Consider the following 26,084-nt stretch of genomic DNA (forward strand, 5'->3'; position numbering starts at 1 on the left):
AACAAATCTGTACTGAGGGCCTGCCAGGAGCTAAGTGCTGGGAAGAGGGAAGTGAAGGGGACACATTCCATTCCTCTCAGAGCTTACAGGCTGATGGAGGAAAACAGATCAGTAAAGAAGCAATTCAAATGCAATGTAGCAGAAGGACTCTACAAGAATTAGGGAAGGGCTGGGGAAGTTTGGATATGGACCAAGTATTTAGTGACATTAGAGAATGATTCATTTTTTAAAGGTGTGATTATGATATTGTGTTTTAGGTGAGAGAATACCCCTCAGCATTTTTTCTTTTTTCGGAGGTGCAAGTTGAAATTTTGGGGGGTGAAAGGTCATGACGTCTATAATTTACTCAGAAACAAAATTAATAAATGCCGAGAGAATGAGAAAGCAAATCTGGTGAAACATTATCAATGGCTGGGAATAGATGAGTGCTCTTTGTACTATTTTAGTATTCTTTCGCCTTTGGGCTTTTCTGTGTGAAATCTTTCCTAATAAAAACACTTAAAAATACGAAGTAGCCAGTGCATTGATGGGACTTAAAGGTGCAGGGGGAACACAAAGAAGGGGCCCCTAATTGGAATTGGATGAGGGAGAGATGCTTCCCAAAGAAAATATCATCTAAGTGCTGAGAGATGAGCGGTTGACAGGCAGGGGGATGAAGAGAACGTTGGGGAGAAGGCCCCAGGCAGAGGGAGTGGCCTGTGTGAAGCCCTACTAGCCTGTTTTGCTGGAGGAACAGGAAGACATTTAAAGTGAGTGTAGAATGTAAAGCAGGGGACTTACCAATAGGTGAGAAAGGAAAGGTGAGCAGGTCCCACACGGCTGTGAGATTGGGGGGAGAGTTTGGACTTTGTCCTGTCACTAGTGTAAGCAGGGGGATTGCATGTCAGAAAGATGTAGCTGATGAGTATTGAGCTGGTCGGGTCTGGCCGCCACTGCTCTAAGCGCTTCCTCTATTTTAATTCACTGAATCCTCACTGTAGTTTTTCCAGGTACCTACAAATCAGAATCTCTGTTAGAGACATGAGGCAAACTCAGGCACCGAAGACTGAAGCAACCTGCTCAAGGTTGCAAATCTGGAGGAACGTGGAGGAGCCAACATGGGACCCAGGCTGCCTGGCTCCTGCACTCATGCTCTTAACCGTAGGCAACCCTGCCTCTCAAATCCAGTTTGCTGTCTGTGGAGAGGAATGGGAGGAAAGCAGAACTCGAGGCAGAAAGTCTGCTCAGGAAGCAGTGGCTCAAGCCTGAGCACGTGGAGATGGATAACATGGATAGAATAGAGTTATTTTGGAGTGAAATCAACAGGACTCGGTGATTGAACAGCCGTGTGCAGGGCGAGTCAAAGATGATGCCTGAGCCATACCCCACTGAGAACTGGCCCCATCTGGGCGTGAGCAATGGGACATAGAGAATGTGGCAATGTCTGAGTCATAAACATGGAGAGGGTATTCGTAGACCCCTAGCATCGCCTTCATCTGTGAGTGGCAGCCTGCTGTACACCCAACTTGCATTTCTCTTATCCTGACCTCTGCTAACCAGTATTTGTGGTGCACCTGGCTAGTTTCATGGTTCAAATTTTGTGATCTGCAGCTGTTGTCATCTGTAGGTCATTCCTGTACCCTAAGTGTACTGTCCCTGTTGAGCCACAGCCCTGGTCCGTTTTCTAATTGTCTCCCAACGCACCCAGCCATTAGTCTTGAGTGATGTGACGTGAACACTTATGCTGTGTCACCTTGATCCTTGGGCCTCTTTAGAGGGCTCAGTGGGGACAACAAATTAAACAAATATTGAAAAATGGTAGAAAGAAAAATACTTGGCTCTGTCCTTCTAATGCTTATTGATTTTTAAGATCTTCTCAGGCATGAAAACAAGATTCACTGCTGGTATCTTGACATTCGATTCCTGTTAACTGGAAAAGTAGCTTATCAATCATGGTGGGGTACCCTGCAGGAGTGGGCTGTCTCCCCGTCAGGTCATCAACCCCAGAAAAGGGGCTTGGCTAGGAAGGGGTTGTACTCACTTGATGTGAGAGCCACTGCTGCCCTGGGGGGTCCTTGCATGTCCTGGGAAGCCACTGAGGCCACTGCTCAGTTCCAACCCCAGTCCTCTGAGGCCTCTGCTTTTCTCTTGCAAAGGCCCCAATTCCAGGTTAGTGTGTGTGTGTGTGAAACATGATACAGCAACTAGATGAATTCATGCATAGAGAGCATGGCTCTCCGAGTAAAACACAGCCATTCTGTATTACACATAGTCCTGCCTTCCATTCCGCTCTCCAAAGGAATTGTTTATTTAACAGCAAATGTGTATTTAGCTGCTACTCTGTTCTACTATATCCTGCTCTAGGTGTTGGTCATACAGCAATGAACAAAATGAAAAAAATCCCTGTTCTCCTGGAACTTACTTTCTAGGGATCATTGTGAGGAATTTGGTGTGAAGCCTTGTAATTCATCTCTATTTCTATCTCTAGCTCTATCTACCTATATATCTACATACATATCCATATCTATACCTACAGGTTCATGTTATACACGTAATTCTGTGACTTACTTTTTCGACTAACAGTGTGTCTTGGAACTCATTTCACATCAGCATAAATGGACCTTCCTCATTCTTCTATGTCTGTACAATATCCTCTGTAGGGATAAATCCCTACAGATAGATGTACAGGTTGTCCGATTTTTTTCTCTGCAAGTGGTGCTGCAGCAAACTTTTGTTTGCATATATTGTTGTATACACAAGAGTCTGTACAGTTACTCAGTAACCATGGCTCATTTAATTACTTTCTCTATGCCTCGGTTTCTTCATGTATAAAATGAAGATAAGAATAGTGCCTCCCTCTATCCATCAAGGGAATGCAAACTAACCACAAAGAGACATCACTTCACATCCAGTAGGATGGCTATAATAAAAAAGACAGAAAATAACAAATAATGGTTGGCAAGGATGTGAAGAAATTGGAATTCTGTACACGAATGGTGGGAGCCACTTTGAAATGGAGGCGCCACTTTGAAAGGATGTTTGACAGCTCCTCAGAAGGTTAAACATCGAATTACTACATGACCCAACAATTCTGCTTTGATGTATCTATTCATGATAAGTGAAACCATAACTACACAAAACTTGTACACAAATATTCATAGCAGCATTATTCATAATAGCCCAAACTAGAAAAACCCAAATGTCCATCAAATGATGAATGGGTCAACAAAAGTGCGGTATATCTATACAATGGACTATAATTCAGCTTTAAAAATACATGAAGTAGCAATCTATACTACAACCTGAATGAATCTTGAAAACATTATGCTAACCGAAAGGACCACCAGTTACAAAAGCCACACATTCCATGGCTCCATTCGAATGAAATGTGCAGAGTAGGCAAATCCACAGACAAAGCAGATCGGTGGTTTCCAGGGGTTTGAGGGGTTGAGGTCATGTTGAGCGACTGTTAATGGGTACAGGGCTTCTTTTGGGGGCGATGAAATGTTCTAAAATGGATTGTGGTAATAATGGTCACACAACTCTGAATATACTAAAAACCATTGAATTGTGTACTTTAAATGGATGAATGGTATGGTATGTGAATTGTATCTCAATAGAGATGTTGTTAAAAAATTAATAGTGCCTCCCATGGGTTGTGGGGATAAACTGAGATGGGATGATAATGCGTAGAATAGTACCTGGCATTCTGTAAGTTCTACCTAAGAACCTACTGCTCTTGTTTCTAGAGAACGGATGCCTAGAAGCAAACATTTAAGCTAAAGGGTTGGTATATATTTTTAAAATTTTTCAAAGACTCTGCAGAGTTGCCTTCCAAAAAATGTCTTCACCAGTTCACCCTCAGTAGTTGTAGAAGGATGCCTGTTTTTCCCTTGCCTTCTTTTCAAAGAAACTTCCACCAAAAAGTCTGGGAGAACACATACCAGTCAATGTTCACAGTGGTTCTTTTGGGCAATGGGATCATGTGTGAATTTTCTTTGCTTTTTCCCATATTGCTTATCTGCCTTTTTTCATGTTTTATGAAACAGAACATGCAATAATTATATATTTTGAAGCAGAGAGTGAAAATATCCTTGTTTACTCTTCTCTGGCTTCAGTGGTTAGGGTAAGAGACCTTCTACTTATAAACCCACCCTAAAAAGACACAGGGCCTTCCCATTGTGGAGGTTTGATTGCAACTCTCTGGAAGAAACAGCCAGAGGGTGACAACTGTGAACTTAGGGAAGTACATAATTGCAGTTGTTTAGCCCAGGCTTGCATTTTCTTGATAGAGGACAGCAAAAAGCCCTATAAAAAAAACTAATAGCTGTGAGTCATTTCCCTGCATACCAGGCACCAGACACGGTAGGTTTTCAAATGTTTCATATACATTGTCATTTAATCCTCATAGCAATTCCATGACGTAGGCACTGGTACAAAACCGGAGTTAGAGATATAAAGTGATTTGCCCAGAGACACGTTGCTGGTAAGTGGCTGAGGTAGGTATTGTTTAAATGACTTTAGCTGTGCATCGACTCATGAACTAGGATATTTTATTATCTCATTTACAAGTAAGGACATAGCTAGGACAAGTGCCAGGGGAGGTTGATTCAGCCATTCAATGTTGTCCTCAGGACACTCGGTCTTTTTTCCACTTCTCTGCTCTGCCATCTTCCAATTGTTTTCATCTTCAGGAATAAATAGGGCTCTAGCAGGGACATCTAGACATAGCAACGTTCAGAGAAAGAAGAGAGGGTCAGTTTCTTCCTAGAGCTTTCTCCTCTGAGTGAAGAAACTTCGTCCAGAAGCCCCTTCCCACTCTTTCCAGCCAGCTTTTCCCACAGGCACACGATTTATCTCATTGGCCCGTTCTGTCACTTAGCTATTCCCAAACCAATCACTGGCAAAGGGAATGGAGTTACTGCTAGGCCAATTAGGACTGTCCCTGGGATTTGTATTGGAAGTGGGTCATTCCCCAAGGAGGGGAGTTCCCTGAGCAAAATTAAAATTCTATTCAGAAGGCAGAAGGGGAAATGGATACTGAGAATTTGGGTGGAGGAACCAATAGTAGTCAGCACGAGGACAAAATTAAACATATGAGATGTGATAAAAAAATACAGTGAATGTTTAAATAAAAAAAATTATTACAGTAAAAGATACATTGCCATTACTCCACCTCAAATACTCCCCCTTGCTTTTAACACACTTATCCCATAGTTCTTGCCACTTTCTGAAGCAGCTCTGGAAGTCCTCTTTTGGGAGTGTCTTTAGTTGTGCTGTCTTGGCTGCCTCGATGTCCTGAATCGATTCAAAATGTTTTCCTTTCATGGTCATTTTGACTTTGGGGAAGAACTAGAAGTTGTACAGTGCCAGATCCAGTGAATAAGGTGGATGAGGACACACCGTAATATTTTTATTTGACAGAAATTGCTGTATACCAGAAACGATGTGTGACAGAGAACATTGTCATGATGGAGGATAAAGTAAAGACACTCATGAAACAGGACTTCCAGAACTGCTTCAGAAAGTGGCAAGAACAGCAGGCTAAGTGTGTTTGAAGAGAGGGGGAGTATTTTGAGGAGGATTAATGGCAATGTGTTTTTTACTGCAATAATTATTTTTAACTTAAACATTCACTGCATCTTTTGATCATACCTAATATGCTGTCAAACTCAGGAGTTACTAGTTCCTGCACTGTTCTGCATCTTGGCCAAGACTTCTCTTCCATTGCAAGAGTTGATTATTTAGGAGGGAACTTAATAAACCCACATCTATCCCTGCTCTCTGTCTGCAGGTCCCATCCTCTATGAGGGAGGGCTTGAAAGCTTGATTTAGGGTAGATCATTAGGAGTGAAGTGGTTGAATTTTTAAATATCCCAGTCTCAACAAGATGATTTTCATCTTGGGGCCCTTTCATCTGGGAGACTGCCATGTCACATTCGCTGGAGTCTTTCAGGAAAGGTCCTTTTGGCAGCTTACAGGACCGGCTTGATTAATAGGACAGGATCTTTTTCAGCTTTAGAGGACTCTGGAAAGATGGGAATCTGGGAATCATTCTGGGAATCACATTTTTAGCTGATGGGATAGATATGGAGTATTATTCAGCAAGTCTTCACTCACCTCGCCTCCACCTTGGGACATAGTATACTTGCTCCCCTGACTGTAGTCTTGCCCTTTGACTTGCTTAGATCAATGGAATGTGAGTGGATTTGACGCTAGCAGAGCCTTTAAATAATGCTTGCACTGTTTGGCTTCCCTTGTGCTCCTATAACCATCACAAGAAGAGCAAAACTTGGATAGCCACCTCCCCTTGTCTCTGGGCCCCAGAATTAGTCACATGGAACAGAGACCAACTCAAACTGAAGTAGAGTCTCTCTAGCCAACATGCAGACCTGTGAGCAAGACAAAGAAATGCTTAGTTTGGTAAGTCACAGGTTTTTGATTTTGCAGCAGCGCTGTTGCAATAGCTGACAGCTACAGGTGGTAGTGTTGAGTGTTGCCCAATGGATACAGATGGTGTGGTGGACATATAGGACAGGCTGTGAGGACATGTCCCATCAAAGCAGCCCCTGTGACAGCAAGTGTCGAGTACAGCTCAAGGGCGGAATGAACGGGAGATGTTTTGGTGAGTTTCTTAGAACGGCCCAAAATTCCAAGAAATTTCTATAAACTCTTCTCTGACCCATTTTCACCAAAATAAGCTTCATAGCCAAGAAATTGCTACATACAGTTTCATCATCAGTGCCCAAACATTATAGAATGTAGTGGAAAGGGCACTGGACATAGTTTGCTTTTGTACCACAGTTCAGCTCTGTCTGTGACTTTGGATAAGTCGTTTAATCTCTCTGAACCTCCCCTTCTTCACCTGCAAGTTGGCAGTGATTATAAGAATAAAACGGGCATATCCAGCTACAGTTTACCAATTGTACTTCTAGAGGAAGTGAGGTCGGCAAACGAAGGCCAGTAAATGGCACGTTATCAAGCCAATTACCACAATGGGCTTACTCCTGATGGAAACACTGAAAACAACATAGAACGCAGTCCGGAGCGTTTTCTCAGCTGAGTGGCTAGGGAGCAGGGTTATTTATTTATACTGACTTTGGTCAGCCATTGGTTGAAGGTTGCTGAGGTGGCATGGTGGTGGTATTAGCTACTGGGCCCTTCCAGCCTGCCTTGTGCAGAGTGGACACTGGTAGCCAGAGAAAGCATGAGGCAAAGAAATGCAGAGGCAGGTCATTGAAAGCCAGCTCAGCGTGCCTGAAATGGTGCCACCCAAGAGAATGTGGGCAGGGCAGCCACCGCATCAACTACAGGGTGAAAGGAGGGAGGAAATAGCTTGAGAATGCAGTGACTGAGTTCAGAGAAGTCAAAGGGCATCAACATGTCTTAATTCGCATATTTTAGTGCTGGTCCTATCCAAAGGGGTGGCTGCTTGGCATAGCTGTTTTTAGCAAAAACCTTACAGAGATAAGAGAAGAAAGACAGAGGGTGCCCCCCCAAAAAATGCATACACATCTTATGAAAGGAAAAAACTGTAATAAAATTACAATAATATATACCGATAACAAAAGATGAATACAAGTCACGTGTCATGTGTCATATGTGTCAATACAAGTCATATTTTTTTGGCACTCCCGGCATATACCATGTCGTGGTGACCAGTCTAACATCGATGTGACGTCTTCACAACTGCAGGCATGCATCCCTGACTTGAATGCAGGAGTGCTGGGGAAGCACATGTCCTAGTGGAGAGGCCTTGCTGCTTGGACCCTGATGGCCCAGCCAGAGGCAGAGGCCTGCTTGCCTAGCCTTCTCTTGAGTTGGTACACGAGGCTGAGTTAAATTATAGGTCATCTAATGAGCTCCCTGAAATTACAGTTTAAAAAATGCTCTATGTACAGATTACCTCGCTTAAGATATCACTTTTTTTTTTTTTAATGGACTGAAGAGACGTGGAATCTTTGGGAACAGATGAACATGGCAGTTCTCCTGGCACAGTGAGCTATTGGTGCAGTGGGGCTGTGCTAAGCAAGTTTTTCTTCTTTGCTCTGATAGACGGTAGTGGTGGGTGGTGTTGGGATTTGGGGATGCCCATCAATCTCCCTCCCCACTGAGTTCTAACCTATTGAGATATAGACACAAGGAGAAAAAGTATTGAGTTATAAATAGCAAAAGGTTGGAGACCATCTGAATGTTTGTTCACAAGGGGAAGGTTAAGTGAATATAGTACATCTATTATAAATGGACTACTGTGCAGCTTTAAAGAAGAATGAAACTGCTCTCTCAGAATACTCACGTGGAGAGAACTCCAAGAAAATGAGCAGGAATGGGAAGAGGGGTGGTAACATCATTTTGTGGTGTCTTCCATATGCATAAAGGAAATTTGGAAGGAATAACAAGAAAAGACTAATACGTAGAGCTTGGGGATGGAAACAGGGTGGGCAGGAGACTTTGCACGGAATTCCGTTTTGGGGAAAGCATGTAAATGTATTGCCTATATATAGAGAGAGATCTAGAGAATGACTCGGAGTGGGGAAGACAAAGAGGAGATGGGTTAAACTGGTTGTTTTCCTCTCATAGTAAGTCATCTAGCTGTCCCTCATCATGACTTTGGGCAAAGAAAAGGACAGATAGGAAAATACGAGAAAATACAAGTGAAGACTAGAAGGTGGAGGTGTGTACTCTGCCTGAAGGTGGAGAGGACCATCTCCATCTGCTGGTTCTGCCATTGGTGCGTTCCCTACATCTCAGTTCACTGGGTGTCATGGAGCAGGTGCGTGGAAATATGGCTGCTAAGGTCTGAGGCAGCTGGAGTGCTGCGTAATCTGCTGACACAGCTCTGTATTGTTACCCACTTGGGAGGCAGTATCGGGTGAAGATGAAGAGCATGGGATCCAGTGTCAGAATAAACCAATGTTCGAGTCCTGGTTCGGCCATTAACTAGATATGTGGGCTTGAGTATCTAATTCATCCCTTCCGTGCTTTAGTTTCTTCACAGGAAAAACAGGAATAAGACTAGTACCCACCTCATTAGCATGAAGCATCACACACAGGGTGCCCCAGGTATCACCTGGCCCACTATAGAGGCTCAGTAGCTTTTGGTGTTTCTTTTTACCAGGTTAGTCATTTATTAGGTTGCTGAAAAAGTAACTGTGGTTTTTGCAATTGTTTTTAACCTTTTAAACCACAATTACTTTTGCATCAACCTAACATTTATGTGGCCAACAGCACAGACCCTAACTGTGTACTTAAGACAGAGCAGAGTCTACAATTTGTCACCTGGTCTCGGCAACCTGCATCTTTCTGACTTTGCTGGCTGACGCCGCCGCTGCCTTTCTGTTCCAATTTCTGAGGGCCCGGCGTGGGGCTCTGGAGGAGCTGCTCTGCTGGCAGATGTGTCCTCTAGTCTTCCAGCGGTAACGCCAGATGTTGGCGTGCAGCTGTGCTCACAGAACACCCTGTCGATGTTTATTCCCTGCATAATTGCAAAGTAAATGGCTTAATGTTATTGTGAAAATGACTCTAAAGTTAATGGTCCTCTGCTAGGAGAATGTTCCTTCTCGCACCCAACTACACCAGGTAGTTAGTTCTCCGTCTTCTTTCCGTCTCATGGAAAGAAGCCATGGACCCCGACTGCACCCTGGGTGAGAAATGTAGTTGGAGTTCCATTTAGGATGATTAAATTTGGTTGGGGCAAGAAAAAGCAAAGCAGGTGTTAGCCATGTTATTGGGGATTTCCAACTCTTAATAGTGTTATGTTTTTCACCCCCTTTGCGAAAGAAGTTTTAAGCCACATCAATGCCCAAGGTTCAAAGAGTTAAGTGTGTTTCAGTTTTTAGAAATGCTTTATACATCAAAGATCGTTTTTTCCTCGTCCCCATGTTTTGGTCAGAGACAAGCTTTGCTTTGTTGTGTTGCCAAATGCTGTCTCTTTTTGAGGCAGCAGGTGAGCCAATGACAGACAAACCTGCCCTTTAGATGCAATCAGACAGAGAAGGCTGTGCTCAGAGCAGGCAGGGGCCTGGGGACCAGACATCTGGCTCACGTCCTATCTCATCGCCAGTGTCTTTTCCTGTATGAAAAAGCCACGCACCTCAAAATAGGAGCCTAGTGGCAGCCACGCACCACTGCCTTACCTGCAAAGCCAATTAAATCTACCAAGAGGAAGAGTAGGAGCGAGAGTATGGACACTGTCAACTCAGGAACTGGAGACTGGCGGTTAGACGGTCCTACAGTTACCATCATAACTGAATTTTCCTCAGTGCACTCTGTTCCAGGCAACGTACAGTGGGTGGTTTAATGTGCAGGCAGACCTCAGAGGTATTGCGGGTTTGGTTCCAGACCACCGCAATACAGCGAGTATTCCAGTAAAGTGAGTAATGCAGTAAAGCGAGTCGTAATTTCTTGGTGGTGGAGGGTCTTGCCTTCAATGTGTAAACACACAACATGTATGAAGCACAATGAAGCCAAGCACAATAAAACGAGGGGTGCCTGTCGTGCTTCTGATCCTGGGCTCTGAAGCTAGACTGCCTGAGTTGAAGTCCCAGCTATGCTTCTTGCTAGCAACTGTGTGATCCAGTTGCTTAACTTTTCCATGCCTCAGTTTCTCTTCCGTAAAATGATCATAATAGCACCTACTTTATAGGGCTGTTGTGAAAGGTGAATGAGTTAATATGGGCAAAGTGCCTGTTTCATAGGAGTGAATAGGAGTTTAGTCTCAAATACCCTGTAATGAGCCTTTTTTTTTCTGTTTAGTACCTGGTACTAAAGAGTACTTAATTCGGTTGAATCATGTGGTTGGCAAGAAGGAACTCAAAAAGCTCCCTGTAAATGATTTATGTAACTTGGATGGATGGCAGCTGGCCCCATGGGCGTGGGCTCCTGTGTCCACACAAACAGTCCCTGTTTTTGCCCTGCAACAATCCACGTCTTGGTGCCTCACTCAGTTACCCTAAAAGAATCTCCTCACACATCAGTGAGCAAGATGGCTTTACTGACAATATTCTGGTGAGGGTTGAGGGAGAGATGCAGGGGTGTATATTGCAGTGCTTACATGCGTTGGACACGACCGCAAACAACTTTTAACATCTCCCTTAGGATTTCTTCCCTCCAAAGTCCCTGTTTGGCTGGGCTTTAAGGATTTCCTTCGGTGTCCTTTGCCCCATACCAGCCTCCAGTGTTGTTCTCCTCTCTGCCCCTTGGGGACTTGAAATTCCTTACTCTTTTGAGTAAGCAGAGCCGTTCGGCTCTGCCCCAGCACCAGCGCACAAACTTACCCAATCAAACGCATCATAGCCCGACATCTCCAACTTGATTCATTTGATGTATCAAGAGGGGGCTTCCCTGAAGGGCATCAAAGAACTTTGCAAGTTGCCCATTCCTCTACCGAGTACCTACCGCTCTTTTATTTAGTAACTCTGTGACAGGTGGGCAAGTTACTCAACTTCTCTGAGTCCAGGATTACTCGTCTGAAAAGTGAAGATAATGATAGGGCTGGTGGGGTTGTTGTGAAGACCAAGTGATGTCATGCCTACAAAACAGAGCAGTGCCTGGTGTTTGATAGGAATACTGTCTATGATTTTGAATAAATAATAGCCTAACCTCTCACAAAACCTAAACGGGATTTCTCTCAGTAGAAAATGGGCGTTGGCAAGTTTCTATAAGATGTGTATAAGGCACTACAGGGCACAAAGAAGTGAACTGTTAGGTCAATCTACATGGTGATGAGAACTTTTGCAAGCTACTTAATCACTTTTCTCATTAGTTTCCTCCATTGTAAAATGGGGAGAATAATAGTACTTGTTTATATGGCTGTTGGAGAGATTAAATGAGGTAATGCACGTAAAAAACAGAGCCGAGTCCAATTTAAAAGTTTAGAAAACTATAGCTATTTTTATTAAATGCTTATGCTTTGACTTGAACCTATTAGGAGAGGAAAGTATGTTTGCCTCCTTTACTGGTATAAAATTCAAATTTGTAAAGTTCACATGTATTTAGGAAACCTCAATGCTATTTTACTAAAGACTTTCGTCAAGACAGAAATTATTTCATGTAAGCTGATAGCTTTGGCTTTAGAAAATTTAAATTACTACATAATTTGTAAACGTACTAATGATTCTCTCTTGATATTTAGTTTAGGACATCTTAATTTCTTTTTAGGCTATTAGCTTTGTTAGTAGTTTCCTCTCATCAGTTACACATTAAGAATTAATTTGGGGTATGAACTAATAGCCCAGCGCTTCTGACCAGTCTTCTCTTTGATTTTGTGTAAATTATGAGCAATTGGCCATATTCCACGAGCAAGTAGTTATGAAGATGGAATATGCATGAGCCGAGTTTAGTGTTGGGATCAAACAGGGCTTGCAACAAATGTGATGTGATGTTGTAAAGGGTATGAAAAATCAGTGTCGTGCTGTGGAGTGATTAGGCATAAATGCAGTTCACACAGATGACTGTAGTTACCTTGCCCCAAACAAGTCCTTCCAGGATTAGCTGCCAGAGGAAAGGGGTGGGTGTGTTAGGAGGAGAAAGCATCCAGATGTTTCTCTTTTGGGATGGGGTCTAGACGACAGGGAGACTTTTTGTTTAGGACCAGGACCTGATGAAATCAACCTCCTCCTGATCCTTCAATGGATTTGATTGCAGGGGAAGTTTATCAGGCTAGGCCAGGAGTGGACAAAATTTTTCTGTGAAAAGCAAGATAGTAAATATTTTAGGTACTGAGGACCATATGGTCTGTGTTGAAGCTAGTCAACTCTGCCACTGTAGGGCAAAAGCAGCCATAGACTATACATAGACTAATGGGTCTAGTTATGTTCCAATAAAACTTTATTTAAAAAATGTGATGAGCTGGATTTCGCCCTTGGGCTGTAGTTTGCAGACTCAGTCTAGGCTAAGGCTCTGAATGGGGAAACTGGAGAGAGGAGAACCCAAAGCAACACTTGTCTGAAGCAGGCTAGCATCTGGGTTGATGGATGAAATAGGGGCAAGGGAAGTTTGGGCACAGAGAAGCTTCAAACCCCCTTTTCTCTTCTGCTCCTTTATAGGGTTTGCCAATCTTCATGAAGGCAACGAGCTGGAAAGGCAATAGAACATGGGTAAGCATGTGTGGACTGACTGGGATCAGATTTGAACCCTAGGGCTCTCCCAGTGTAGCTGTGTGACCTTGGGCAAGTTTTCCTACTGCTCTGAGCCCATCTGTAAAATTGGGATGATAGAATCTGTCTCATAGAGTTGTGAGGACTAAATGAACTTTGTTATATAAACTGTTCAGCACATATTAAATGGTAAATGTGGATGTTATGGGCAATTTAAGAAAAGTTCAAGAGTAATTTTGCCTTTTGGGGGCATTTTTTACCTCTCTTACAGACTTTAGAATGTAACTGCCCATAAGCTGGGTCTGTAGTCAGAGTTATTTGATTAGTTCCGTGCGTGATATACCCAGGAATGAAATGGTTGATTCATAGGTTTTGCAGGTTTGGCTTTAGTAGATACTAAACTGTTTAGTAGACACTAAGTGTCTTTCCAAAATGGTTATACCTATTTGTATTCTCATGAGCTGTGTTATGAGAGTTCCAGTTTTTTATCATTCTGGTTTCTGGTGGTTTTCACTGGCATCTTCCAGGGGAGTAATGAGTTTGTGCACTTCTTCATATGCTTATTAGCCATTTGAATATTCTCTTCTGTGAGGTGCCTGTTCAAGTACCAAGTGCTTTTGTTGATTTGTAGAAGTTCTTTATATAGGGTGGATATGAGAACTTTAGCTGTTACAGATATTTTCTGATAAACAGAAGCCCCTGATTTTCATATAGTTCTATCTATCAATCCTTGTTTTACTTTTTTAAGTTCAATGATTTAGTAAATTATTTGATACTATTTATGTCACACTGCTGCTAACACTTCACATGGCTGATCAATACACACTAATTAGATCATTGAATTAGCTAACTAATTTCCTTCTGATCCTGAGATTTGATGAATCCATGAAACTCGGCCAATTGGTGTTTGTTTGGGTTCATTTTCAACTCTCCTGAAAAGGATGGATAATGGATGTGTGGAGCTGCTGTCAGCTATGAATCAGTATGTACACTGAGGCTGGACTTTTTGGAGTGCATAAGCCTGCATGAGGACAGGATTTCAGGGGTGAGTGATTTAAGTGGTATAGTGGCAGGGAGTGTAGCCACGGAAGAGTTCTGGATATCTGGGAAAGTGAGCATGAATTAGGAGGAGGTGGGTCAGAGGATAGGTGGAAGGGAAGGGAGATGGGTAGAAAAAGCGAAAAAGAAGGTTTATATTTGGTTGCAAATGTCAGAGATTTAAATATAACAAAGGAAGGTGTGCATGGGAGTTGGGTCCCAGGAGAGCTAGTTTCCTTAACTTTCCCTTAGTTTTCACTAGAAAATCCCTCATAGTCCAAATCACATACCAATGATTTTTTTTTTTTAATAATAGAGGCACTTAATACCCACCACATTTTTTTCTCTCTTGATGGGAAATAAAATGGGTTATTAACTCTCGAATATGTACTGTATGAAATAAAGGGAATAAAGGAAATTTAGAACTAGAAGCAAGCACTGTGAAGAGTATATATCCCAGGTCAAGAGCGTAGAGCTAGTCCAGCCTAAATTCCTCCTTTCTTTTGAAGGTTCTGTGTAGGTCGTATTGGAAGACTCATTTTATCAGATAGAAATCTTGTTTGCAAGTGACTGAAAACTGAACTTGGAGGCCTCAATGACAAAAGGAAGGTTTTGACTCTCATAATTGAAAAGTCTAGAGCAAATGTTGGCCTTAGGTGAGGCTTTTTCCAGCAGCTCAAATGACATCACTAAGGACTGGGATTTTCTCCATATCTTCATTCTGCCTTCATTCCTGTTTACTTCATCCTTTGCTTTTATGAATGGTACACCTCCATCCCCTCGTAGTTCCCCAGGCCCCTGTCATGGGAGCAAAATTACTAAAGCAGTTGTAGCCCTCATCCCACACTGGACACCGGAAGATGGGAGGGAATCTCTTCCAATGTCTCCTGCTGAAGACCTGGGATTCACAACCTCTCATTGGCCCAAATAGGGTCACATGACCATGCTTTACCCAGGCACGTGGCCCGGAGTCTAAGGCAGGCTGACTGAGTTAGACAGTGAGGATCCTACACGGAGCTGGGTATGAGTTGGTCTCACCAATCTGTATGGCGGAGCGTGGGAGAGGAGTGCATTGCCCGATTAAAGGAAGGGTGCTGATTCCAGAGAAACATCAGACAACTCCATGATATCTGGCAAGGGGACTTGGAGCCTCAGGGAAGCTTTCATGAACAAAGGACAGCCTTGTGACTTGGGAGTCAAAAGGCTGAAACAAAGTGCAGCTTCCTGAGGTAACTAACTACCTGCTGGGTCAGAAGGCCTGACCGGATCGTGGCTCCCGCGCCAACCTTTCTGCGTCTCAAGTTCCTTATCTGTCTGGTGTGAAAATGATTCCAGCCCTCTTGTTATTGGAGGAGTAACTGAGAGAATGTTTTCAGGAAGGCTTTGGCCAATATAAAACCATATATGTGGATATGAATGTGTGGTGGTTGTGCTGCTAAAGACCGCAGCAGGAGTAAACAAATCCCAAATGCAGCATTTCCATTTAAAGTTTGGCTTTTGAAGGTAATATTTGTGCAAAGTAAACTTTTGGCTGGGCCATAAATAATAGTGACCAAGACCACAGTGCTGAGTATGATTCAAGTACTAACCCCTGATATCTATTAAGCGCTTGTGACGTGCCAGGCACCGTTCTGAGCATTTGTCTTATATAATTTCACTTAATCTTCAAACAACTGTATGAGTTAAGCACCATTATTATCCTCATTTTACAGATGAGGAAACTAAGCCACAGAGAGGTTAAGCAACTTGCCCAACATTCCCCAGCTAACAATGGTAGAGCTGGGCTTCAAATCCAGGCAGGCTGTCTCTAGAACCTGAACTCTGAACCGCACTATATTATCCATAGCTAAGAGTGTTGAAATCTACCCATTTGTAAGTCAAATCACGGAGCCAAATTTACCTCCACCAGTTTGTGCACTAATATATCTAATTAATGCAAAATATGTTAATGGACTCATTCACCTGCGAAAACAAATACCTAAATAGAAGCCTTTATTTATGTTGGTGTCTTTTCTTGTGGTGACTTGATTCTTTAGCTTTGATCGGTGGGTGTGTGGACACATCCCAAGACAAAAGCATGTTATTTGTGGGAGCATAGTTTCTAGAGTAGAAAGAGTTTGGAATCAAAAGACTAGAATTACAGGCACAGTTCAATCAATTACCAGCTATAAAGGTTTCACATTTCTATTTTCTCATTTGTAAAGTAGAGATCGTGTCTACTCCCAAGTGAGCACGGGGCCAAAATCAGATGGTGCATAAGACCGTCCTTTGAGAGCTCAAACTCTACAGAGATCTAAGACACTTATTAATGATCTGATTAATAATGCTCCCAGAGACCATTGTGCTATCAATGAATTAAGTTCCGTAGGAACAGATTTTTAATACTATCTGCATTTCCATGGGATTGTGCTTTTAAATTTGCTTGGAGTCTGGCTCTCCTAAGTGGCTTGATTTCTTTCTGTGGAGCTATCCTGGATCATCTCTCAGTATGAGGTAATAGGTTACCTTTCCTATTTTGGGGGTCCACCTGAAGTCAGCATAAACCGATGCTTCATGGTCATAATGGCAGCCTGTATAAGCACACAGATCTCTACCTCTCAGGTCCAGACTCCTGTTTAGCACCACTGGTGGATTCACCCACAGGTATAAATATTTTATTCCCTTTAAATCACAGCTTTTTCCCATCTTACCTGGTTTATCAGTTAGTGTTCCATACTGGATATTTGTGTGGGGTTTTGTTTCTTTGTTTTGCCTGCTTACCATCTAAAGTCTATTTATTTTTATTCTGGTAAAAGAAGTCCCCATACTGGTTTGGGCAAGTTTAACCCAGTGCTGTGCCGGAGCTGGTGAGTGACAGCCATTAAGTATAAGCCAGTTGTGAAACATGGTCGTTATTAAAAATTAAATTATATAAATGCACAATTCAATAACACGCTAAGAGAAAAAGTAATAAATGCTCTAAGTTCATCATTTCCTAATTAGTTTGCTACTTTTTGTTATTATGTATATCCTTGAGAATATTTATGTCAGTTTTATCGATGGTGGAAATATTTACTATATAATGGTGTGCAACTGTGTTCAGTAACATGTTGATGGCTTGCAATTAGCCATGGTAGGAGCATTTACACTAGATAATTCAGCAAATGTAGCAAATCTGGGAGGACTTTTCCTCCCAGAATCCGAGTTTAGCCCCCTTTTCAGCTCCAGGGGTTAAGTCTTGATTGATGGAAACCAATCAGTAAGTTCCGTCCCTCTGACCACAGCGAAAGGCTGATTTGGGCCAATGAGTGTTGGAGCCAAGATTTTATTTGCCTGTGGAGAAGATGAAGCTATGGTCTCTGCTTGGGCTGCCACCACAGGGAAGAGCCACTCCTGAATCAATCTAACACATGGAGGAAAGCACACAGAAGCCGAGAGGTGGGAGGCCTGGGTTTGGAAATGTCATTTGAGCCCCTGGATCAAGCTGCACCTGACTTTTATTTAAGTCAGGAATCAACAAACTTTTTCTGTAACGGGCCAGATAGTAAAGGTTTTAGGCTTTTTAGGTCATATTGTTTGTCACAGCTACTCATCTTTGCTATTGCAAAGATACAAAGCCATAGATGACACATAAACCAATGGGCACAGCTGTGTTCTAACAAAACTATTTACACAGGCAGGTGGTGGGCAGGATTTGACTCAAGAGCTAGAGTTTGCAGATCCCTCATCGAAGGCACTAAATCCCCTTTATTGCTTAAGCATATTTAGTTTGGGTTTTCTAACATTGGTAACTGAAAAAGCTTTAACTGACCCAGGTTCTTGGGTTGTGGACAATAGAAATTGATTCTGAATTCCTTCAGGAAAAACAGATTTATTATCAAGAACAAAGGGTAGCTCAAATTCAGATTCCCAAGACAGAGAGTCCCATTGTTCTAGCTCACATGTCCAGGAGAGGGCGATTTACTAGTCTTTCCAAGGGCACATGCAAGGGAAAAGGGTTGTCTCTATAGGGAAAATTAGGGAGCTATCATCAGAAGACACAGCACTGGGGGCTGGATCTCCTCCATGAACACAGCGAAAAGTTCCCAAATCAAGTATATTCAGCAGGCACTTTATACATGAAGCTCATCAAAGACAATTTTGTGTGTTAGCTAAAAGCTCTCTTCAATAGCAGCCTGCATCTTAGTGGTACCTCTGCCACTAACATGCTGCGTTGCCCTGGGCAAGATAGGAAACTTCTCTGGGCCTTAGTCCTTTTAAGTACAAAAAGAAGGTGATGAACTAGGAGTTTTTAAGACCGCTTTGAGTGCCAAGTTTCGAAGGTTGTTTCCATGTATCAATTATCTTGCCTGTTCATCTCTAAGATTTAATCCTCTGTGCCCAGTGGTTCATCTTTTTGCATAATCACTAGCTGTGAGAACTCCCTCGTGTTACTTAATTTCGGTGAGTATGAATTTCCTTGTCTGTTATTGGCCTTACCCTGGAAAGTGGTGTAAGGATTAGAATTATGTATGCCACATGCTTAGAAGGGCAGTGTGTGCACATTGGTTCAGTGAGGGTTTTGGGGTTAGATTAGCAGGACGCGATCCTTGTTTAGCCTTTTTCTTACTGTACCATTGAGCAGATTATTTAACCTCTTGGACTCTTTGTTTCCTTATCAGTAAAATGGAGATATTTCTAGAACACTTTCCATGGCACTGTTGTGTGGATTAAATGAGATACTGCATATAATATGCTTAGGATAGAGCCTGGCACATAGTAGATAATCTGTGAGGTCTAATTGTTTATTATAATTGCTTGTAATGATTTTATTTGGTTTTTACAAATAGGTTCCTGATAGAAAGTTTCTCCTGTATTTCACTGTTCTTATTACGAAATTTTTCAAAAGTAATTTTTTGAGTTTTGATGCTGTTGGTTGCTTTTAGATATTTCTCTAAAATTGTAAAAGTAATACATACCTATTTAAAAATATATATTTGGTTTTGTAACCATTGTAGTAGAGTCCTTCTAGTTAAAGTAACAGATTTATGTAAGAAAGGGCATTTATTGGCCTGTATAATTACAAAGTTATCTAAAGCTTAATACAGCACTTAACAATGTCACCAAAGATTGTTTTCCTCTTTCTACACTCTGCTTTCTGTGGGGACCATTTTATGGTGAAACTATTTCAAGTCATGGCCATCGATGGTTGCCAACAGATCCAGGGGGGCTTCCTGCTTCCTCTTCCACATCCTAGAGAAAGAGAAAAGGTCTCTCCCAGTGACTCTCTCAAAAAAGCAAGAAAGTTTCTCTCCCATAATCCTGTAACAAATGTCGTGTCAAACCTTATTTGCCCAGATGAGGTCAACAGTTCATTCCTGAAAGATACTGTGCCCACAGAGGTTGGATATCACCAATGTGATGAACTTTCTGAGTGGTCCACACTGTCTAGAGACTCATGGAAAGGAGTATGGCAGGTATGCTTGGGTACAGTCTTCTGATAACATCGTCTAACGTTAAGATAGTGCTGCTGGACTGAGTAAGGATTTCCAGGCCTAATGGAGAAGCTGACAGATTTGCCATAGCTGAAGCTGGAGAAATTGCTGGTTCTCTTCCATGTGAGTTTGACATCTAGGGGACAAAGAGAACAGTGATTGGGACTATCGTGTGGCTTTAAATGAGCTTGAGTCTGAGAACCAGCTCTTCTGCTGTGTAATGTGGATGATTTTCTTAATCCTCCACGTTTAATCCATTATGAATTCTAAATCCATTATCTCCTAAATATCTCACCAATCCACCCATTTATCTCCATTTCCATAGCCCTTCCTTACTTTGATCCACCACCACTTATCTAAACCACAGGAGTCTTCTAACTGGTCTTTCTCCTTACATTCTTGCTTTCTGTATTGGATAAGATTGCTTTGGTTGGAAGTAACAGAATATCCAAAAATAACATGGCTTAAACACAACTGAGAAGGTAATTTTTTTTCTCATGTAAAATTCTGGGTAGTCCACAGAACACTCATTACAATATCTAAAATTTCAAACACTAATAATGCCAAGTATTGACAAGGACGTAGAGCGACTGACACTCTCATTCACTGCTCATGGGAGTAAAAATGCTACACTCACTTTGAAAAATTGGCTGTTTCTCATGTTGTTAAACAGACTATTACCATATGACCCAGCCATTCCACTCTTAGGTATTTACCCAGAGAAATGAATCCTATGTCTACACAAAGATTTGGATATAAATGCTCACAATAGTAGCTTTGTTCACGATAGCGCCAGTCAATCCAAATTTCTACTAACTGGTGAATGGATTAAACAAGGTGTGATACATCCACACAATAGAATACTGCTCAGCAATAAGAAGGAAAGAACTATTGGTACAAAAACATGGATGAATATCTAACTACTGACGCTGAATGAAAGGCACTAGTAAGTAAATATATACAGTATAATTCCATTTACCTACATGAAGTTCTAGAAAATGAAAACTAATCTATAGTGACAGAAAGCAGATCAGTGCTTGTCTCATGCTGGGAGTAGAGGGAGGGGTGAATTGCAAAGGGGCATGGAAATCTTTTGGGGATGACAGAAACGTTCTGAATCTTAGTTGTGTTTGCTAGTTACATGAATATATGCAGCTGTTAGAACACACCAAATAGTATACTTCAAATGAATGCAGCGTTTTTTTTTTCTTGTATATAAATACTATATAAACTATACCTCAATTAATTAAAAAGTTGAAGAAGCAGTCCAAGGTTGGTAAAACTCTCCACAATGTCAGGAACCCAGGACCCTTTTTTCTCCTCACTCCATCATGCATGGCTTCTTCCTCGTACTCCAAGATGGCAGCATCTGGTTTCCAGGCTGCAGGATGTTGGAAGGGACAAAGAAAAGGGCAAAGAACATGTGTTTGCTTCTTAAAAGAGGATCTTAAAAGGCCCTTCCATTTGACAATTCTGCTTGCATGCCCATTGGCCATAATTTAGTCACATGGACTTACCTAGTTGCAAAGGATGCTGGGAAATGTAGTCATTATCCCAGATGATCCATGTCCGTAGACAAAGGAGAAAATAGACATTGAGGGACAATTAGCTGACTTAAAGGTCTTCAGCGGCTTCCCATTATTCTCAGAATGAAGTTCAAACGAGCTCCTTGCCATGGCCTCCAAAATTCTGCACGATCTGGCCCTTGCCGTCTTTTGTGCCTTACTCTGTTCTATTTTGGAACTCCAGCGTTTAGCAATTCTAGTCCACCTGCTGGGTTTTACTCTGTTTCCTTCTGCTTGGAACACTTTTCCGTTCCTCTGTGCTTGGTTAACCACTTATTATCCTTCCGCTCTCACTTCATCCTGACTCCTCAGCTTAGGTCAGATCCTTTGTTTGTTTTACACTTACTTTCCCTATAGAACACTCCTCACAGTCTGGAATTTTGTATTTGTGTGATATTTTGATCACTATATTTCTCACATACTAGACTGTAAGCTCCTTTTTGATCACCTTTGTATTCCAGTGTCTAACTCATCCCCTAACAAAGAAGAAACAGCTAAATACACCTTTACTGGGTGAGTGAACGAAGAAATGAATACATGTGCTTTATCTACTACTACTGGTTGAAGTGGGGGTGCCCTGACTTCCACTGAGCCCTGACTGCAAAACAACTCGCTCACTAATTATCTGTGTTAAGGTGTTGGTTTTGCAAGACTCGGTATACTATCTCATTTGATCATTTGATCATTTGCCATCTAAATTTTCGTTTCAGTCACCACGTACACTTTGAGTGGAGATCTTTCTCTAAATATTGTCTGCTTGGATAGCAGGGTGTGTGGGAGGGGTGTGATATGAAATGAGTAAAGTTTGTGGAAATAAAAGTTACTGTACAGTTCATTAACTCCTATTTCCCTATGGGGCAAAGTTGAATTATTTAGTATAGGAACCGATGTGGTGTGTAGAAGCCTCAGGGGAGGACAGCAACATGCTGTAATATGTGTATTTCTTCATTTAACTTGGGAGGCGAGGCTCTGTTGATCTGCTTGAGGGAGGTATTACTCCTAAGTACACGGCATTGGTTTAGACGCAGACACAGCATGGTCTACTTAAGTGGGAGTTTCGACAGGGTAACTACAGGATATTAATAGATTCAGAAAAACAGGTTCTCCAAAGTGCAACTTGTGGTTAGCCAACTATATAATAAACAAAAGTGAAAGCCACTTTTCTTTATAAATATTTTCTTATTCAAAGTATCCCTGTTTTACAAAGCTTTGCCACAGTTAATCCAATTAGTGGGTTTTCTTATAATCTCAGTGAAAATACTCTGATTTAATCTTGCATACATCCCAAAACAAGGTCCAAGACATAAACAGAGCAAAACAGGTAGTGGGGGCTGTGGATGTGACTGAGTGGTTCTCGGTGAGTGTACCAGTCTGGAAACACCTCTCTGTGGGTGTGAAAGGAGCTGCCTCTGGCCCAGGGCATCCCAGACACGGCTCATTTTGTACCCCTTTCACCATTTTGGCCATATCAGCCAACCAACCAGGTATTGTTTACTGAATAAGATGGATTCTGTTTTTTGAACTTAAATTTACTTAGAAAGGCAAACTACACTTATTATAAAAGAAAATGTCTCATGCCAGCTCCAGCAGGTCAGGAATTTTTCTGCTGTATTCCCTCAGAGCCTAATATAGTACCTCGTAGGTGTTCAGAGAATATTTGTTGAATGAATAAATGTTATTATCATCAATAGCAAAGCAAGTATTTCTCTAAGATAAGCTGTCAATATATCGCTGTTGCGAACAACGAAATATGGTCATCTACTTCTCACATAAAACCTCTTGCGTGTCACTGGCACTTAACACTATGTACCACAATTTCTAGGCCACATAACAATTATCACTGCAAAAATGATCTCATTTCCTCCTTTACTTATGGTCTTTCTCACTCACTAGATAGGTAACTCCATCCTTAATGGTTTTGTCCACCCCTGTATCCTTAGCACTTAGTACAATATTTTAAAATATATAAATATGTATATAAATAATGGAAATATATCATTATTATAGTCCCCTGACTACTCTAGTGTGTGTATATATATATGTGTGTGTGTATATATATATATATATATATATATATAATATATAATATATATGTAACATATATATTATATATTATATATATATATATATAATATCTATATCTATATCTATATCTATATCTATATATATAATCTTGAATTTGCACATAAGACTTTCTCTTAAGTCCCACTGGTCTTACCTCAGTCAGAATTTAATCACATGGCTGCACCCAACTACCAATGTGGCTGAGAAGCATAGTCCATTCTGGGCAAATAAGTGAAATGTTTTGTTAAAAAAGAAGGGGAGACATCTAGTCATCTCTACCCTAGCCTGGCAATGAAGACCTTTTGCAATCAAGTATCAACCGAGCTTTCCAGATTTTCTTCACCTGCTAGCTGTTCTGAACACTCTGTCTTCTTTGAGTTCCTTTGCTCACTGTCCCTGAAACACACCTAGTATTTTGTCACCCTCTCTTTATTTACTCAGCCCTCTTGGAATGCCTTTTTGCTTCACATCCAAGCCACACCTCTGTTTCCATGAGACTTGCCCTTGACTGCGGGAATCTGAGATGATTTCTTCTAAAGCTGAACTCTTCCATCCATGACCATGGATATGATTTGTTCACAGAGCCACGCTCTTCTGCCTCGGATGGCTCTTCTTTTGATGACTTGAACAGCGTAAGTTTTTGGCTGTTAACTTTTTTTACATATTTAGGTCTTGTCCTCCACCCACCACCCCTCATTCTAGATTCTCTGAGGACAGGAGCCCTTTACTCAATGAACATTCCTGGGCCTCCTACCTCATATTTGGCTCTGTGCTCCGTGTTGGGGATTCAGCAGTGAATAAGACATGAGGCCTCGCCTCAACATCTTAAAATTTCCCATGGAATCTGGTTTTGAAACTTCCACATGTGAAGTGCTTTACAAATTTCTGTTGCTTTGTTGAGCAATAACAGCTGACATTTATTTAAATGATTATTACTTATATTCATAATAAAATTTATTGAGTAATTACTATGTGCTAGGCACTATGCTAGCCTTTCACATGTCTCTATTCCTTTTTTTATGACAGCTAGGAGATAGGCACTATTAATTTTTACAAATAAAAAATAAGGCACAGAGAGGTTAAGTTATATATTCAAAGTCACACAGCTGGTAAGGGGTGGAGCCAGGATGTAATCCAGACAGCTCGATTCCTTAGCTCTTAGTTAAACTATGTTAAGAAGGTTACTGGAAAGTAAAGGTGCTGTCATAATTTGAAGATTTAGTGGCATCATTTAAATTAGCCATCCACAATTCAGATTTTGCCTGCACCCTGCCCCAACAGGAAGCTTTCCTAGCCTGGGATGCCCTTTCCCTGAGGAGTGCTCCCCCAGGCTGGGCACTGCCAACCTACTGCTCCCCATTGGAATCTCAGCTGCCCACCCTGTGTCCCCTCTCTTCCTTTTTGATTGTCAAGTCCTCTTTTGGATACAATACAAACAATTCAGCCACCTCTATATTTCGTGGCAGCTGCATAGCTTTGATCTCATCCATCCTGTGGTGACAGGCGGGAGTAACTGAGCAGATGCTGCAGTCTGGAAGCTCCCAGCTCGATCAGGACCACTGACTTTTGTGTTGTTTTGCTCAATGTTTAATAATGTTTTTTATTTTAATTTGTTGTCAGCATGTACAAATTAGACGATGCCTGGATTTTTGGCTTCTTAGGAAAACCTGGAAGATTTTTGGATCTATTGGGTGTGTATGCCCATGGGCTCGGGCTGCCAACCAAGTTCAGATAGAGCATGTGCATCTGGGCTGACACAGTGCCCTTCTCCCTATTACCCAGACACCTACAGCCACTTCATTTTTCTTACTAGCCAGCAGCAAATAATAATAATGATACAAAGTGCACATATATAGCACTATGTGTCGGCACCATTCTAAGTGCTTTACCTTTCATCACTGCTGTCTCCTTTGGAAGAGGTACTGTTACTGTCCCACTTTACAGATGAGGGAATTAAGGTCCACACTGATAATCATGGAAGGGCTGGGTCTCACACCCAGGCACTCTGGCTCCGCAGTTTTTGCTTTTAAGCACTACCCAGCTACTTCTCAATGTAGCATTGGAATTTGTGTCCCTGCTCTAAAGGAAGGGGAGAGCAGGGACAGGACCTGGCCTTGTCCCTTGTGGTACCTGAGGCTGACTATTGACAACACAAAAACACAGAGCTGATTTCCTACAGCTGCTTTTCCTTATGGCTCTGAACAGAGCTGAACCTGCACCCGGGAAAATCAGGGCAGTGAAAGGAACCCGGGCAGTATCTTTGGGGTCATCTCAGAGTTAACTGTGGTGGAGAGTTTTCCTTTATCTCCCTTTCGCTTCCCTTTTGGAATGGAGAGAATTAGTTCTATTAAGTTTCCATCCAACTCCACTTGAAACGTTAGCCCATAAACAAATGTCATTCACCTCAACCCCAATTTTCTCCCAGGGAGGTGGGTGGGGATGAAATATGATGCCAGGCTGAGTAAGCATCTTGGCCTTCACACTGGGGTCCAAGGTGGTCGTTCAGCCAGCCTGAGCCCCTTGGGCTGTGACGTGAGTCCACAGTGAGATAAACAAAGCCTGCAACACGGAGAGTGATCCATTGGGGCAGGTTATCTGCCTGTGAGCCTCAGGACATGAGCCTTTTTCATAGGCTCTGAGGCAGAAGCAGAGGGAATAGGGCTGGTTCAGGTGGGTGACAGCGGTCCCAACACGCACCGAGACAAGTGTCTCTGAAGCTGTTCATTGAGCACTTCCATTACCAGGTGCTGTGGATGCAAAGATGGACAGGCCTGTGGCACAGTTGGGATAATCATACGATTCCAGATCAGGGCGCTTTGGAGGGTGAGGAACACAGGATTGAAGTGAAACCTCTAGGCCTCACGGATACATGGTTACAAATTCACCAC

At 42.0% G+C, this 26,084-nt stretch overlaps 1 protein-coding gene across 5 annotated transcripts in view; it reads left to right on the forward strand.

The window, feature by feature from the left end:
- PRR5L (proline rich 5 like) overlaps positions 1–26,084 on the forward strand; it is a 129,704-nt gene that overhangs the window by 4,489 nt on the left and 99,131 nt on the right. Inside the window, exon 2 of one of the 5 annotated variants that reach the window (XM_019738570.3) lies at positions 13,026–13,076. The exons of 2 other annotated variants lie outside the window; for them this stretch is intronic. The gene's annotated coding sequence lies outside the window, so the exon portion shown is untranslated. Of the gene's footprint in view, positions 1–13,025; positions 13,077–19,433; positions 19,550–23,637; positions 23,829–26,084 lie in introns of those variants that run through there. 2 more of the 5 variants (XM_074336218.2, XM_088789515.1) reach the window with 2 other exon arrangements.

This window comes from Rhinolophus sinicus, chromosome 14, assembly GCF_057876585.1.
Source record: "Rhinolophus sinicus isolate RSI-liver-muscle chromosome 14, RSI-T2T, whole genome shotgun sequence".
Lineage (NCBI taxonomy): Eukaryota > Metazoa > Chordata > Mammalia > Chiroptera > Rhinolophidae > Rhinolophus > Rhinolophus sinicus.